Below are 15,626 nucleotides of genomic sequence, written 5' to 3'. Positions count from 1 at the left end.
TAATCTCATAGCCTACAGTGTGCGGATGATTAAAAAAAAAAAAAAAAAAAAAAATCTCAACGTTTAAGGATAAATCAAAGTGGTAAAAACGTGCAATGAAGTCATCACACTTTTGTTCACTCTGAATTTCATTAACCTAGAATCTCATAAAATCGAGTAAAAATTGCAGAAATTGTGACAAAAATGAATGCAAACAAATGTGACATTGCATGAACACACAAAAAAGTTTGCTTTAGCCCACTACATTATGGAAAACCACATTTTCTACCGGCACTGTGGCAAAATAATCCTTAGGCTACTAGACTTAATCGCAGCTATACAGAATTGTATTTATAAAGAAACTAACCGATTCATGAATTACAATTCTCAATGTCATCCAAAAACTCTGAGATCAGAGACCATCGCTTCGTTCACGCATGCGCTATGACTGCGCGCTCTTGTATTTCACTCCTGTAGCCTCTGCGACTGGAACTTCCTCACTCTATAATAATTAGATTAGATGTATATAGTTAATGTCTAATAGTCAAATACTATATGTAAATAGAGATTCAGACATGTCCTGGCCCTGGCATAACGGAGCTGGAACCTATTAGTCGTCACGCCCTTTGATGTAGCCTACAGTCAGCATCAGAGATGAGAACTGTTAACGAGTCTTTTGGTAGTACTACTATTTCAGTTCAATTGTTCTTTTTTGGATAATTTTACTTCTGTGTTCTACACTGAGTGAGATCATGGGGATTTTGAGTTGGCTATACTTTCGTGCGACGTAAGTTCAAATTTTGTAGCATATTATTTACTCGTATCCACTTGGAATGTTGTAAAAATTAATTATTTGAAAAACAAAAATAAATTATGATAATAATCATTAGAATGTTGAAAACATTAGTTTAAAAATCACATCTAGTCATTTAAATTATCTTCTGATTCAAATTTAACCATATTATGTATCGTTATGCATAAATCGACTGCATAAGTTTAATTAATATTGACACTCTGACTGACACAGTAAATTAATACAGAGGGGAAAAAAATGAATGAAATACTGTACCTTTCCCGAAAGTTCTAATTCCAAACGAAAATAAATGTTATTTAATCCCAGTTCACAATGAGTCCACATGAAACCTTCACACGTGTCCTTGTATCAGTTTAAATCTCTTTCTTGGACCGTGTGTTGCTTGATGTGGTCCGGACACAATATGTGAACGCTAACAGCAAATTCAAATCCATTTTACACTCTAAATAACTTTAGGGGATTTAGAGGAGGGGCTCACAGCCCACCCGAAAAAAAGTGAGTGGACACCACCTAGAAGGGAGGTGCGGGGAAAGTGACTAGGACGCGCGTCACAGGTGCCCCAGTTGACTAGACAAGAGAGGGCGGGCGGGCGCGCGCGCGTGCGCACACACACAATAAAAGAACAGAAAATACGAACTAAATACGAACGATAAGAAAGTGTCACTTTTCCCTATTCACTCCAAGGTGCAGGGCACTTAAGTAAATATATGATACCTTGATAATATAGCAGTGAAATTGATTTATGTGGAGCAAAACGTTTGCCTCAAATAGAAATTAAAAAAATAAAAATAAAATTTAACTTTTGCATCGTCACTAATCTATTGTGGCTCGTGGTAAAAACAAACAAACAAAGAAAAAAATCAAACAAATATCTTGTTAGCAGTTTAATCAGCTCAAATAAATTAGGCTATTAAATGAGTCGAATAAAAGGATAAGGTCTTACATGTGCCAAGTAAAACATCCAGGTTATTGTTCCCCCAAGTCATCATTTATGTTAACACACACCCAGCCATGAATTGTTCCCATATTAATTTGATCTCGACAGTTATTTGGTGGATCACATCATATTGCGCTTCTTGCGCTGCAACAGAGAGTTACCCCTCCACACGGGGGAGAGCCAGGCCGCGCTACTTACAGCACTGGGTGATAAGAGAAATCAACCGGATATTTAAAAGGTTATAAAGTGACTCGCTGAACTTTGAGGAAAGTTCACGCTGCAGTAAATGACAGCGCTTAATATAAATCACTTTGATATGGACTTTATTGCTTTGTTTAGATTTGTAATTAATTTGCAGTAATGCATTTATCAAACTACCATGAGAGCACAGTTCAACCTTTCAAATAAAATCCACCTTCATTTCACTTCACACTGATTTTATTGTTCACTTGATTACCAAACGGATAGGCTATCAAATAATATTAATAATGCAATCAATATATTCACACACACACACACACACACACACACACACACACACACACACACACAATCTAAGTTAAGATGGTTTTGAACAAGGTCTTGAAACCAACATGCAAAACCCCTATTAGAGAAAACACATTTTGCATAATTGGACTCAAAACCAATAACTGAGATATAGACCTTGTGACAACTAACCCTTGCTTCTCCTATTTAGTACAGTGTTAGATACACAAAAATTCAAAGTGGACAGAATGTGGAAGATTGCAGCATCATTTAGAGATACTAATCACAGTTTTTACAGATAGCACTTCATAATTCCTACCACACACTTTTAATCTCTAAACTGGTTGAGAGGTGCATTTCCAGGTCAGTGCTTTTCTGGCTTACTTCCTTCCAAGATAACGGATCTCATTTTCAGCTGGAAAAGCTCACACTCCTCACCCATACCCTCACCACATGGGTCAGTGCTTTAACCATTACTCACTTCCATACTTCAAATGACTAGAAATGGACATGTCTGTCTCAGAAAGAATCTTTATATGTCTTGCTGACAGATGGATGTCTACTCGTCACTTTTGACTTAAAATCACCTAACATACAGCACATTTCCCAAAAGCAATACTATCTACAGTACTAAAAATGTTTTGGACTTGTATGACCTTTCCAAGTAATCAGAATCATTTCATATTACAATATATCAAGAGATAAAAAACTGTATACAAGAACGGCTATATTGGGTCAGAATGGTAAGTTGTTGATGATATTTAATTATCTAAGGTGACTTTTATGTTAGACACTGACATTATGGCCTTATTTCCAAGACACAACGACAATATTCTTTTTTCGTCATATCACCCATATTGCTGATTCTCAGTCAGATGACTCAGGTCTTACAGGTTGATCGGCCTGTTTTTCAAACAGTGCATCATAAAGGTATGGAATATTAGCTCAAACTAGATGATAAATCAAAGGACCACAGCTAGAAATGGTCTTTTCATTCACTGGATACTTTTGGAACATTTGTAACCCTCACTTGATCCATACAAGCTACATAACACAGGTATAACAAAATGCATGATCTGTCACTTTCCCCAACAACCCTCACCTGTTTGTGTCCAGACATGCCGCATAATCACATGACTTCTGTTAGGGAAACATGGTCTTTGGAAAAGCAGATCAACTGTATAAGGCATAAATGCAAAAACAATAATTACAAACTACAACTGTGTTGATACTGTCTTAAACATTCTCCTCAAGGTTCACAGAGTGTGGCAGTTGTTCCTGTCACGTTACGCTAAATAGAACCCAAGCGCAGACAGTAACTTTCACAAAACACGGTTTATTTACAACCGGAAACAAAGACCCACGATGGGGCAAACAAACAATAACTAGACTTGACAATAAAACGGAACTGGAACATTCACAGACAGACCATAATACTCACAGAACCGAATGTTTAACAAGACGAACCAGCACTGAGGAACAAACACCGGGAGCTTACATAGAACACATAATTACAAAGGTACAGGTGACACTGATGAACATCAATACTAACGAGGGAACAAAAGAGTTCGTAGGTGGAGGTCGAGAGTAGATAGGTGGAGGTCCAGAGTGGGTGGGTGGAACAAAAGTCCTGGATTCACTGGACATGGGCACTGATTGAGGACACGAAAACCGGGCAGTTCTGGGTGGAGACACATGAGGTACAGTCTTGGGAGGGACAGGTCGGGGCACAACAGGAACAGGGGTAATCGGGGAAACAACAGGGGACACAACCGATGTTGCTGCAGCAAGCAGAGGAGCCGATACAGAACCCAAAACTGGGGGTGATGCCACTCGCAACGGAGCTGGGACAGGAGGTACCACAGACGGCTCAGCGTGGACAGTCCTAGACTCCTTAGCTGGGACAGAATTGGTCTTGGTCACTTTCCCATCTACCTCAGCGTGGACCAGACTGACAGAAGCAACCTGGAGAATCGGCACGGAGCCGGGAAGGGACTGAGACGGTGAACCTGACGATCTCTTCCTCCTCCTCTTTGACCGCGGTGCAGAAGCCATAGCCGGACCTAGGATCGGTACCGAGATCCTCGCAATGTCCGTAGCAAAAGCTGAAGGACCTTTCATAGACGTCGAAGTGGCGAGAACGTGGTTGCCAAGCGTTGTCGTGGCTAGGACGCGACTCTCCGGGATCGCTGGCAATGCAGAAACTGACAACGTCCTCGTGGGGTCCTGCCGCTCCTTTCGACGCACATGGTCCACCACCTCTCGAAACGGGCGTCGGATCAGCCCCTGCCGTTCAGCCAGCGGAGGAGGTACATTGAGCCCCGCGATGAAATAAGAGTTTAGGAGGACCTCCGGCGTAAAATTTCTCTTCTCCTCTAGGCCCTGGGCATATCTCTCCAGGGATCTCTCTCCCTGGGGAGGAAACGGAATCTTGCCCCTCCTCATGTCCTCGATGGTCAACTGCCACCATCGCTCCTGGTCACCCAACTGGCTACTGGCAGAACAAGACATAACCTATTGTCTGCTGGGTTAAAAAATGGCTGGTTCGTTCTGTCACGTTACGCTAAATAGAACCCAAGCGCAGACAGTAACTTTCACAAAACACGGTTTATTTACAACCGGAAACAAAGACCCACGATGGGGCAAACAAACAATAACTAGACTTGACAATAAAACGGAACTGGAACTACATCACAACGAGCACATGTAGCCACAACATCTGTAAATCAATGAAGCAGTTGGGATATTGAGTGTAAAATAAAGTAGATATAGTAGGCCAGAATGAGTGTTAGTTGTTGTTAGTGTTAAGTGTGTTGGAAGGGTGAAACAAAGCATAATGACCAAACAGTGTTTATTGCATTATTCCCACTGAACGTAAATCAGACATAAAGTGGCCTTTGACTTTTTTCAAATCTACTAGCAGATATTGGATCTTAAATGCATATACTGGGCCCTTAGTGCTGGAATTTATAGGAATAAAGGCCCATTCACACCAAGAATATAAACTATAAAAATAATTAATAACTAGCATCCACATCAATGTGTTGAATGTAAAGTCTGATGCATTTTGATTGGCTGTCAATGTTTTTCTGTTCATCAGCTGAAAAATTCTAAAACTGATATAAACAATATTGTATTATAGTTGTAGTGTGGATTCTGCTATCTTAAATTGTTAATGCAATTTTTTTTTTTTTTATGTTATGGTTAAACTTATCATTACAGTTATCGTTTTTTGGTGTAAATGTCTCAATTTAACAGAAGCCCCCATAGCAAATTTTAAAATACACTATATTATAGTTACACTATAAATTCAGAGTAGTTAGCAGTAGTTAGTTTCATTGAGTCTGCCTTAAATTAAAAACGTTTGAATGCCACTCCATATGTGTGGACACATTTAGTGTTTAATGCATATATGTATTCTTAAATGCCAAAATTACAACAATACTTTAATTGCATTCAGTTGTGCTACTTTGGATCAATACCAAAGAAAGCTCACAATATGTATTCAAGATTTTGCATTTTGCTTGAGAGAAAAAAACAGTGGTCAAAGTGTTGCAAAATTTTTCAGACATGCAAAAATGTATATAATTATAAAGTTATACCGACCAAACCTTTACGTCTTGAAGCTGTTGTACAGTACATGTCTAATATAATTTATAATTTTTGAATCTCATTAAGTTTTATTATAATTTGCACTGAGAATAATCAGAGCTATTTTAATCCGTTAATAACATTTAATAATAGCCTCAGAAAGTGGATTAATTTTCATTACATATGCAGGACCCTATATTTGTTAACTAGTATCACTCGATTTGTTAAGCGTAAATCCATTGCATTTGACTTTTGTTCGTAGTCCACAGTGATCATCACAAATCAACACTACATACAGTGTTTTCCTTACATTGACAAGTACTTGTGAACCTGTGTTCACTGTCTCTGTCTGGTCACGTCTGTCTTACAGCTCACACTTGTAGGAATGTCCTGTTTGCTTCGGTCAATGTGGCCGTAAAGTAATTAAGGGGTAATTAAGAGGTTTTCTTTGTTATGGGTGGACACAGGAGAATAAGGTCTTGAGCTATAGAAATGATTTAAGCCATTGGCAAAACATATATCTGTATGACAATCTAAAATAACACATTACATTTACAGTATATAAGAACTATGTAAGTTAAATAAATAATGTAAGACTGTTCACCATTTTGCATTTTTGTTCACCAAAATTTGAGTGTCTTCATTTAAAAAAAATTCTGAAACCTCTAGCCACAAATTTGTCAAATTAATTGTAATAATCCAGTGAGATTTTTGTATGCACAAGGAGTCTGACAACAGCCTGTGCTCCACACAGAGATCTGACCTCACCATCATCTGTAATTACATAAAGAAACAGACTTTGAGACAGACTAAATCCAGAAGAACTGTAGCAACATCTCCAAGACGCTTGTAGAATCCTACCTCCTATATATAATTATTATTATAATAATTATTTGAAGTATCCTTTATAAGAACTAATGGGTGAAGCAAGGGTTAGCCAAAGTGTCCTCGGTTCATTTACAGCAGCTTGTACTGTGAGTAACATCGTTTTGTGATTTAAGAGATTGGTGACCTGAGATAACCCTAGTGACTCCACTGACACCATTCTGCCTGTGACCTCCAATTCAGGCTTTGACACCCTTCCAGAGAAGCAGTTGATCTAACATTCCACAAATGCAGGGGTGACAACCATTACATTCACTTACATTTGGCTAAGGAAAATAATTATCTGGTTTTGGAGCCGATGTGTGCGAGTGGGTCTATAGGAAACGTGCCATTCAGACAATTAAGATTAAAACACTGACTATAACTGATGAGTGGACTTTGGGAGAACGTCATTTGTTCCTAAGGGACCAGTAATCTGGGGGAAATTTGAGACAACTCCATGCTGTCAGTAGACTAAAACCATGTGCATTAATGATTTTGAAAATGTGAGAACATGGTAAACACGTTTTCTTTTCATGACCAGCACAAAGATCCAATTGTTGTATTTTGTCAGGGCTATGTGTATGTACTTTGAGCATTACATAAAGTATTTCACATGAAGATGTTTCACTGAGCTCATGGAACTAATTTCCAGGACACTGAAAGTATTTCCAGGACATTAAGGTCCACCTTGATTCCTAAAATGACTCAGAAGTAGCTTCACATTCCCTCAAAAATATGACAAATAAACAGACAAGTTGTCTTACTTGTGTGTGTGTGTGGGGGGGGGGGGGGGTACTTTTTAATTTGCATATTTAAAATAATCTTAATGTTAAAGCGTAACATTAACTATACATACTCATTTACACAAATACTCAAGTAAAATAAAATAAAAATCTAATGATAATAATGAAAGTACACTTTATTTTAAGGTGACAGTTACTTTATGCTTAAGTACTGAGTAATATTAATTAACTACATGTACTTAGAGTTATGGTTAGGATCAGGGTTTGGTTTAGGGTTAGTTACTTGTAGTTATGCATAATTTACTATTATTACTATAGTAAGTACATGTAGTAATGTGTAACTACGCCACCTTATAATAAATTTGCCAATATTTTGAATAGGTTATGACATCTGTTATATTATGTCTTATTTATTGTGCAATGGATGGTGCTGTCCCACTGCCTAATATGTGCTGAACGGTCCATTGAGCAACAAGATCACAGCACATCTCAATTCTCACAAAGATGTGCTCTGTGTCCTCGTGTCCTTCCGAGTTCGTCCTTTCAAGGTACCCTGGCACGATCGGTCTCCATGAGAATGCAAGTCCATTCTTTGCGTTCTTAGAATTGAGAAACAGCCCATACATGGCTAAATTCATTGAGTTGCTGCCATGTGATTGGCTGATTAGATATTTGTGTTAACGTGAGGTTGAAGTGGCTGGTGAGTGTTGAAAAACAGTATTTTCGTGGGGAAGCACAGATGTTACTTATCACTTATTAGAATAAAATCTTTGTTAATTTCTATTTTATGTTTTCTATGCACATCTGTGGTATTGCACCTAAAAGCTGCTTCTCAAACAGGCCAATAACTCACCAAGCTCAAATGACTTACAAGCCACAAAAGACTTCCATTAATTATGACCGCCGCTAGCATAGCTAGCGAAAGCGGTCATATAGGGATTGTCAAAGTTTTTTTTTTTTTTTTTTTTTGTCATCTACTGAATTTTTCGTCAACGATACCAGGGACACCGAAACACCGGGGAACATGAAATTTGGTGGGCATGTAGCCCCACTAGACTTTTACGGAAAAATTTCGTTTGGTCCCCGGGGGCCACTCCCCCCCCCCGCGCTGGGCCCCCCCAAACCCAAAAAATGCAGTTTTTCCTAAATAACTACCTGAACCGTGGCACCGAGGATGAAGAAATTTTTATGGTATGTTGGTCTTAAGGGCCCACATCAACCTAGCCCATAATCACTCATTTGTGATTTGCGCCCCTTCCCATAAAAAATGAAAATGCAATATTATTCTGCTTTAATCGCCCCTATCTTCAGTTGAGATGTTCAGAACTGCACCATATTTCATGTGTATGATTAACTTGACATCCTCTGGGGGTATGCTAAGTTTCGTAGAATTTCATCCATGGGGGGGTATAAAATAAATTCATTTATGTGCACATTTAGTGACTGTACACTCATCGGCCTGTAGATGGTGCTGTTGAGCGAAGGGGTTGCTGGTTTAGGATGATACTGTCACACACACACATGCAGGAATACAAACAAACGCAAGCATGCACACACACTGACATCCACACGCACAGACACACACACACAAACACACACGCGCACACACATGTACGCACGCATACATACACGCACAGACACACACACACACACAGACACACACATACATAAACACACACACATACACACTCACACAGACAGACATGCACATACTACTACTTTTTTTAGGTATCAGCCATATACCCGATTTACCAATACCCAATGTGTTATGCTTGGGCAGTATACTAATGAGGTGGGTGGGACATGTTTCATGCCATGTTAGATCACATCCTGAGAGTCTACGCTTTCAGAAAATATATAGTTTATATAGTTGAATCAGTTTTCTCTTCATGGTACAGACCAAAATGTATTATGTGTACACTTTCTTCACCTAAATTCATAAAATCCCATTAATTTCAATGGGACATTTACTTAAGTGTTCTACTAGGTACAGTGGGAATGAGTTTAATTTTGTTAACATTGTTTTTTTAAAACTCTGGGACCAGGGCTACAAGATAAAACCACTTTTTTGGGGAAAAAATGTTTTTTATTTCAGTAAAACACAACAAACCCATGCCAAAGTCAGATAACTGACTTTTACCATCAACAGGCACCTCAACCGTTTGGTAGAGGTTTGTAGAAATTGAATGGGAGGGTCCTTTGAAAAAAAAAAACACAGATTTTTCATACTTAGTATGTATATGTATAAGTATATATACTATTTATGACCGCCGCTAGCATAGCTAGCGAAAGCGGTCATATAGGGACTGTCAAAGTTTTTTTTTTTTTTTTTTTTTTGTCATCCACTGAATTTTTCGTCAACGATACCAGGGACACTGAAACACCGGGGAACATGAAATTTGGTGGGCATGTAGCCCCACTAGACTTGTACGGAAAAATTTCGTTTGGTCCCCGGGGGCCACTCCCCCCCCCCCCCGCGCTGGGCCCCCCGAAACCCAAAAAATGCAGTTTTTCCTAAATAACTACCTGAACCGTGGCACCGAGGATGAAGAAATTTTTATGGTATGTTGGTCTTAAGGGCCCACATCAACCTAGCCCATAATCACTCATTTGTGATTTGCGCCCCTTCCCATAAAAAATGAAAATGCAATATTATTCTGCTTTAATCGCCCCTATCTTCAGTTGAGATGTTCAGAACTGCACCATATTTCATGTGTATGATTAACTTGACATCCTCTGGGGGTATGCTAAGTTTCGTAGAATTTCATCCATGGGGGGGTATAAAATAAATTCATTTATGTGCACATTTAGTGACTGTACACTCATCGGCCTGTAGATGGTGGTGTTGAGCGAAGGGTTGCTGGTTTAGGATGATACTGTCACACACACACATGCAGGAATACAAACAAACGCAAGCATGCACACACACTGACATCCACACGCACAGACACACACCCATACACACACATACAAATCCACATGCACAGACACACACACACAAACACACACGCGCACACACATGTACGCACGCATACATACACGCACAGACACACACACACACACACACACACACACAAACACACACACATACACCCACGCACTCTGTGTGGTGCTTTTAAATTACTGTTCACAATGCACATCACTGTTTCAGTTTACTAAGTCAACACTAAGAGAAGTTAGGCTTCTACAGTGATTAAAAGGCCAATAATCATACACTTTTTCAATGCAAAATACACTCAATATGCGTCAGTGACAGAGTCTTTTTGAGATTTAGAAATTTTCGGGGAAGCCCATGCGGTCTTAAAGCAACCACCACTGTGTATAGGAAAGACAATAAAAATTTGACACTGATCATTCAACAGCACCCCTCCCAAAATAAGACATGTTTGTATGTTGCCTTGTGGATGTAATTAAAGTCATTCACACTTATTGCTGATTTATTGAAGACTCAATGGCCCATGTAATGCGTTATTTCCAAGAAGTCATCAGCAACAGTACTAGGAGGGGTCCATCTTCAACCCTACTATGAAAGGTTTGTGTTCATCTACTCAGAGTGGGTTTTCAGGGAGAGGCTCTGGTCTGATTAACACTTGAAAAGTCATCACAAACTCTTTCTTGTGAGTCAAAATCATGCTCTGGATATTTTGTCAGATTTTTTAATTCAGATTTTACTCAGAGTGGAGTAAATACTATACATCTGAGTAAAAGAGAAAGTTAAAATCAGATGACAAAAAAATTATAATAATAATGGGAACACTTTAGACATTCTACTAAGCACATTTGCATCTACATGTCAACTAACTCTCATTATAGTATTAGACTGTCTGCTTAATATCTGCTAACACTTTATTTTGATGATCCTCCAACAGACATTCTACTGACTATAAGTAACTTTGCAACTACAGGTCAACTTATTCTACTAACTCAAACCTTAACGCCTAGCCCTAAACTAACAGTCCATAGCAGTGGTCGGCAACATGCTCGCCCGTAGCAAGATTATTTTGATAGCGGCTGGTTGTGAAATAGATCTGTCATGACAGCAACAGTTACTCACAATCACTTTGTCTTTAGTGATTTTGCCTTCAAAATAAAAGTACGAGAACGTTTTTGCAGCAATGTTTTATTTTGAGATGAATTGAGAGCTTTTAATTTGAAAAGTTTTGAAAGACATTCAAAAGAGTCTGTGGATCGCTTTGTTGCAGATAAGACACACTGGCTTTGCATTCACAAAACTAGGTAGGATGAACGCATAGTTGTCTTTCCATTCTTCTTTGTAGTCTATGCCCTATTTTCACTGTCAACTTTCCTCTTTAGAATTTTTGATAGTGCCATTTTCTCTCACCAGCTAGCTTAAATGTTAACATCACTCCGCACATGACGTAATAGTGTAGCCTACCTCTAGCAAGCAAACAATTAAAAACAAAAAAATGCAGTTTAGTACATGAGGATGCCAAGGAATAATGCTGAATGTAAAAGTAAGCAACGTCAAATAATTATTAGAATAAGTTAAGGTAACACTTTATTTCGATAGTCCACTTTAGACATTCTACTAACTATAAGTAACTTTGCAGCTACATGTCAACTATCAGTCATTGGAGTATTAGTAGACTGTCTACTTAACATCTGCTAACTCTTTATTTTGTTGGTCCCCCAACAGACATTCTACTGACTATAAGTAGCTTGGCAACTACAAGTCAACTTATTCTCCTAACCTGAACCCTAACACCTAACTCTAACCTAACAGTCTACTACAGTCTACTAATAATCTAATGAGAGTCAGTTGACATGTAGTTGAAAAGTTACTTATAGTTAGTAGAATGCATAAAGTGGATTATCGAAATAAAGTGTAACCTAAGTGGGGCTCCATTGTGTAACAAGCTAATTAAAATGATACACATTCATTATTCACAATATGGAAACATAGTTTGTTAAGAGCATGACTAAAACATGCCAATATTTTCTTCACATTGTAGCACTATAAACTTAAATTACTCCGTCATTTATGGTCATACAGAAAAAAGAAATATAAAAAAGAATCTGTGATATTTTTACTTTTGTATGTGTCCACTTACAATCAAATCAAAACATTGTGCTTTTGTAAAATAAAGAAAATAAACAGGGTGTGCGTTCTGCCTCTCCGTCGCAGTGAACTTTTTTTTCTTGAGCATGTCTATAAACTGAAACAAAACTCAGCGAATACTTGTCACACATTTATGAGCCATATACCTTTATAAACATTTAAGTGTGTACTTTTAAATGATCGGATTCAATTTGAAAACAAATATTCTCTGTTTAAGTAATTTGTATAAAACCAACAAGATGTCCAGCTTCTCAAATGCTTCCTAATTATTTTTAATTTGAACACGCCCACTTGCGCAAAAGATATTCACATGCAAATCTCCACATGGAACGCGAACGCGCTCGTTACCTCAAAATCAAAACACCAAAACACTTCACAAGTCTCTGCTTTTCGTCGAGTTTGAAAGACGCGCCGTGAGCTTACATTGGATTTACCAAAGAAGAAGACGAAGAACGCGATTTGAAGACAAGAAAGATGTAAGGTAAGAAATTCGTACATATTAGTTTGATATTGTTGCATAAATTTCACATTGCAGTTGAACTGTTGCTAGATATATGGTGAATATTATAATATTTAGACCCGTGTTTACTGTTACTGTGTTTGTGGATATCTGCTCAAATGTAGATATGTATATGGTAACCATAATGTTTTATATTTGAGCGCGATCGCGTTTGAATGTATCATATTTTGGATCGCGATTGCGTTTGAAAAGCACCAAACGCCTTCATGTTTTTACTATTATCTCATTTCATATCATCATAACGAATGGAAACATTTGAAGTAACATGATAATCAATATATTTTTCTCTAGCTTAGTTGTTACTGAAATATTTTGGAAGATTTATAGGCTGCTATGGTTATTGTTATTATTATTTTATGCAGCACTGTGCATAGCCAATGCCTACAAGGCACAACAAACCTGGTGTTCATTATATTATATATTGTTGGAAACATTTATGTGTGTGTGTATGTGTGTATTCTGTGAATTTTAAAAAGCAATTTTAACCAGAAAAATCAAAAATTTATTCCCAAAATCGTGCAGGCCTATAGTTTCTCTTGATATCAGTATGTTCACTTTTTTTTTTTTTTTTTCAGGGCCCAGATTTCAGGGCCCAGAAGTCCTGCTGACTTCAACATTCACATGAGTCTCTGTACATGAACATGGTAAAGTGAAAATCAAACACCTTGGAAATGAAAGGTATGTACAATGTTTTTAGGAATGGCACAAAGGTCTCTGTCTTTGGATAATTGTTTTCAATGAGTGCTTTTTTGTCATTTGTTTTGTATCTTTGGATTATGTTGTGTTGTAAATAAATCCAAAAAATCTAAAAGCCATTCTTTTTTAAATCTCCTCATTCTTTGTGCAAGGTTGCTCAGAATGATAGGGCCTGATAGCTCCTAATAGTGCCGTAAACGTAGGGGTATTATTGCTTTAGGTTTGTGTTTAGTTTATTGACATTGTTTATGGCCATGTAAATAAATATAGTGTGGCGAGCAGGACGAGGCCGAGGGCCGTGAGAGAGCGGCACAAGGCCGATTATGAATGTAATTTGATACTTACGACTGATCATGCCTAAACGCGGTGAGTCAGAGACAGTTGCATTCAGTCGGTGTTCACAGTCAGTGTTTCAAATCTGCTCCAGTCATTGGAAACAGTCTGTAAGTGTGTTCAGTTCAGTCTTAGAATGTTTCAGCTAGTTGTAAAAGTGTGTCCCCAGCATTAGTTGACATGTAGTTGCAAAGTTTGTAAAATGTCTAAAGTGGACCATCAAAATAAAGTATTTTCATGAAACATTACCTTAAAATATGCAATTGAATCAGATATTGGGACACATGCAGTAATTGTGCTCATTTTATTTTCTTCAAGAAACATGACTTCAGAGATTTTGTGAGTCTGTGGTTTCAACTACCAGCTCGGCTACAAACAAAAATCTATTTAGAATATTAAGTATTTAGAAACTTAAACACACTGCCATAAAATGCATCATGATTCAATGGCAAAAGAGTTGTGGGAAAATAAGCTAATATCATGTCTTATTCCTCCCTCACACACTCACAAGTGACAAATGAACCTTGTTCTGAGATGATTGACTCCATTAAATCAAGCTTAGTTTTCTCTGTTTGTTTGTCTCTCTCACTGATCCATGTAATCCTGTCCTTTAAAATTTGACAGCTTAGACACATATTTCCATTCCCTCGCCATGTAAACAGAAGACCCCATGCAGCCTCAGACACATACACAAACACTACACTCAAGCCAGATTTTGTGGAGGTTCAGTACGGTTCATCAAAAATGTAAAACTAGAAATATTCAAGAGAGTTACAAGAGAGTTGACAATATGATGGTTTCTGTCATGTCATGATGGGTGCTGGGCATGTAACATTAGGCGAGAGGACCAGGGCCTCTTAAAAATACCTCATGGTCTAAGGCTGCTTATAGGGAAATGAAGTCAGCTAGTAAGCACAGGGTGGGATACGTTTCTTAGTTACTTCACTGTCTCATTTCAGCACATACAGAAGAGTTTCATTACAGTAAGGAGAACTAAAGTTAACTGAAGACATACTGAGACTTTGAAGATCTATAAAAATATAGATATACGTAATTATATAACAATAGTAAAAAATATACGACTACTCCTGATTTCATCAATAAAGCTAGAGTTCAGAGCGGTTCTCAACCTTTTTGACTTCAAGACCCCCTTTTTCCAAGACAATATTTGAAGGCCCTCCAATTTAAGCTGATATGTTGCTCTGGTACTTCTGTTGTGATACAATTTTTTTTTTTTTTTTTAAACCTCAAAATATGATGTCAATTTAATGTAATGCTGTAGCATTTTGATTCAGATTATGTTAATATAACTACATTTTTACAATGGAATGCCACTCAGCCAATCAAATTCCAGCACCAAAACTAACAATATTCCTCTAGAACACTTTTGAAACAGCATTTACTCAAAAGACTGAGATGGTGAAATCTAAATCTTCTAAAAGCATGTAGGTTCATTATACTTGTTTATATATAATAAACACTTCAGTGCTCACATCATCTTTAAATACTGTACTTCTCATGTTTTGGCCCACGGTCAAAATGGCCTAATAGACTTGTCAGCTGATCTCTCCTTCAGCTTG

At 37.8% G+C, this 15,626-nt stretch overlaps 1 protein-coding gene across 1 annotated transcript in view; it reads right to left on the bottom strand.

The window, feature by feature from the left end:
- vcana (versican a) overlaps positions 1-1,200 on the bottom strand; it is a 46,305-nt gene extending 45,105 nt beyond the window's left edge. Inside the window, exon 1 of the mRNA XM_084115524.1 lies at positions 1,049-1,200. The gene's annotated coding sequence lies outside the window, so the exon portion shown is untranslated. The remainder of the gene's footprint in view (positions 1-1,048) is intronic.
- Between the last annotated feature and the right edge of the window lie 14,426 nt (positions 1,201-15,626).

Source organism: Abramis brama (genome assembly GCF_963993115.1).
Source record: "Abramis brama genome assembly, chromosome: 5".
Classification (NCBI taxonomy): Eukaryota; Metazoa; Chordata; class Actinopteri; order Cypriniformes; family Leuciscidae; genus Abramis; species Abramis brama.
The sequence above is the reverse complement of the archived record's forward strand: the minus strand, read 5'-3'. Positions and strand labels throughout refer to the sequence as shown.